Source organism: Erinaceus europaeus, chromosome 21 (assembly GCF_950295315.1).
Source record: "Erinaceus europaeus chromosome 21, mEriEur2.1, whole genome shotgun sequence".
Lineage (NCBI taxonomy): Eukaryota > Metazoa > Chordata > Mammalia > Eulipotyphla > Erinaceidae > Erinaceus > Erinaceus europaeus.
Genome location: NC_080182.1, coordinates 32,990,451 through 32,993,655, shown reverse-complemented (window position 1 = coordinate 32,993,655; position 3,205 = coordinate 32,990,451). Strand labels below are relative to the sequence as shown.

Sequence of the window (3,205 nt, the reverse complement as noted above, 5' to 3'; positions counted from 1 at the left end):
GTAGCACAGTGGGTTAAGTGCAGGTGGCGCAAAGCGCAAGGCTTGGCTCATGGATCCCGGTTCGAGTCCCCGGCTTTCCACTTTCAGGGGAGTCACTTCACAAGCAGTGAAGCAGGTCTGCAGGTGTCTCTCTTTCTCTCCCCTTCTCTGTCTTGCCCTCCTCTCTCCATTTCTCTCTGTCCTAACAACAACATAAATAACAACAATAATAACTACAACAACAATAAAAAACAACAAGGGCAACAAAAAGGGAAAATAAATAAATAAATATAAAAAAATTTTAAAAAAAAGGAAAAAGAAAAACCAGCCGTCAGCAGCTTTAGCTTCATGGTGCCAGCACCAAGCACCAGCGCTAACCCTAGAGGGCAAAACAATGTGTTTGAGAACCTAAAATATGAATCAAGTCAATATTTAGCATTTTTCCTTGATGAGGTCAATATGTTGCAATATACAGTATTTATATTAGATGCTTTGTTAAGGTTGAATCTTATCTCAGCTGTCTATTAAAGAAGATATTTATTTTCTATTCTGGCTACGTAAGAATATGTTGTGAAAAAAAATACTTCTTGTGGAGTATATGAAGTACAAGAGTCTCTCCTTCTTGTCTTTATTTAGTCAACAATTACCTTTAAAACATCTACTCTCTCAGAATAGGCTTTCACAATGCACCTGTCAGCATGAGTGCTCAGTTGTGTAGAACTTCCTTTGGAGTAGAAGCCACAAGGTGATAGTGAAGTAAGTACAGAGGCAAGGGATTAGGGGAAGTTTCCCAGGCTCAAATGGTAGATTTCATGCCTTCCAGGCTTAAGCCCCTGGATATGACACCCAGAACAACCCGTGAGCTTCCTAGAGACAGCATCTAGGAAGCTCTGTGCACACTGGAGGGGTGCTTTGGTATCTCTCTTCTTTGACATCTCTATTGAAAAGTGATAGAATAAAAATTGGACTAAGTGAGTCTTCTCAAAGTTATTACTCATGCATGATGTCCGGGCTTTATTCTCAACAATTTAAAATTTAGTTTTTTTTTTTTTTAAATCATGACATTCTATTATTTTACTTAACACAGTTCCTTCAGGTTCTGTCCAATATGAGGCAGAGGTGACTTCATCATTTTTAACAACTGAGTAGTATACCACAACTTTCTTGGACACTCTTCTGTTGTTGAACATTGTGGGTTGCTAAAAATTTGGACTGTGTTTGGCATAATACACCGATGTGTGGGGCTCTCAGGTAGAAAGGCAGTGAGGGACTTGATGGGTGGGGGAGGGCTTGGGCTTCTGGTGCAGGATGGTGGAAAAGGACATTGAGTTGAGAATGAGAATGGTTTGCAGACGATTACCACAGGGAGATGAGAAATTGTAACCATGTGTCAGCAATTGTATGGTAATCCACTAAGTCCTTACTAAATTTAGAAAAGAAAAGAAAGTGATAAAAAAACAACATACTTCAGATCATTTTAGACAATCACAGTGGAACAAAGACTCCTCTTAAGCTCCTGAAAGATCACATTTAAACCTGTCACTTCTTCCTGCAAAATGCACCTGAAATCTGTTTTCTTCTCAATCCTGATCGCCTCTCCCTGGTCCAAGCCAGCGTCTCCTTTCACCTGTATCACCACAGTTGCCTCCCATGGGCCTCTTGGCTTCAGTCCTTGTGTCCCTTAGAGCTTGTGTTCATGCAATCAATGCAAAACATCTCTTAGACATCATGCTTCTCAGTTCAGTGGCACCTGACCTCAGAATAGGAACACTGCTCCTGCCACGACCTGTCTTCAAAGCCCTTTCTCAGCAAGGTTCCTTTCCTCTGTGACCTGGCCATCCCTTCTGTTACTGTACAGGTAGAATGAGAACTCTCCCTGATGTCTTTCAAGCCGAGTTCCTTGTCATTCTTCAAGTACAGTCTACAGACTTGCTCCTGCACTAGGCTTCACGGTGGGTGGACAAAATACTGAGAGAGATGCCTTTATGTGTGCACCCCATCACTTGCAATCAAAACTGATATGATTCTGGGAGATTATCAGGACAGTGCTGACCTCTTTCTGTCATCTTGGAATCTGAGCCTAGGAGTCAGACATGAAGGTCAAAAATTTGAGGCATGGGGAACATTTGAATTTTGAGGTGTTCTTAACAGATGACTTGGAGATAGAAGAAGGCACAGGACTGTGAATGTGACTAGACCCTCTAGCTGAGTGAAACCCTTTACAGGAAGCCAGTGAGGAGACAGAATTTCATTTGAATCAGCACAAAGTACTTAAATTTTATTGGATAGGACAGAGAGAAATTAAGAGAGGAGGGGAAGTTAGGGAGAGAAAAAGAGAGATACCTGCAGACCTGCTTCACCCCCTGCAGGTGGGGAGCTGCCAGGGACTTTGGAATGGGGAAAGAAGGCTGAAGGTACCAGGTCCTTATACCACATCAAGGTGACATCAATTTGTTCCATTAGACAGAGCAACTTGAAGAACTTGGAAAAATAGAAATTGCACCATTGATAAGGTCCAATGAATTTCCAGTTCTCTCCAGTATTTAAAAGGCCATGTACTTCATAAGCAAGTTCTAGGTCCCCGCGAGACAAACAAACTCTCATGGTGGACTGAACAAAACATATCATCTTTTATATCCTCTGGGGTCAACTTCCTTCCCTCTAATTCTTTAATGACATTGTAGATTAAAAGGGATGGGGCTTTTGAAGGACTTTCTTGCTGGTAAAACACGTTCATAAGATAGTTAGTGATATGTTACAGGTGCAACTTACCAGGTGCAGAAAAAGAAGAAGAAAAAAAGAAGAACAATAAGTCAAGTACACCCACATGAGAAGCAGTGAGCTAGAAAATCTGAAACGCTTCACAAATTTGCATGTCATCCTTGTGCAGGGGCCATGCTAATCTTCCCTGTATTGTTCCAATTTTAGTATATGTGCTGCCAAAGCAAGCACGAGAGTGTCTCACTTTTTTAAATTAATTTCTTAAATATTTATTTTCCCTTTTGTTACCCTTATTGTTTTTCATTGTTGTAGTTATTATTGTTGTTGATGATGTCGTCATTGCTGGAAAGGACAGAGAGAAATGGAGAGAGGAGGGGAAGGCAGAGAGGGGGAGAGAAAGACAGACACCTGCAGACCTGCTTCACTGCTTGTGAAGCGAGCCCCCTGCAGGTGGGGAGCTGGGGGCTTGAACCGGCATCATACACTGGTCCTTGTGCTTCGTGCC

General features: G+C 41.9%; 1 non-coding gene across 1 annotated transcript; it reads right to left on the bottom strand.

The window, feature by feature from the left end:
* Window positions 1-2,824: 2,824 nt before the first annotated feature.
* LOC132535363 (U6 spliceosomal RNA) lies at window positions 2,825-2,931 on the bottom strand. The gene has a single exon (XR_009547146.1). It is a non-coding gene; the product is annotated as a U6 spliceosomal RNA (small nuclear RNA).
* Window positions 2,932-3,205: the final 274 nt, after the last annotated feature.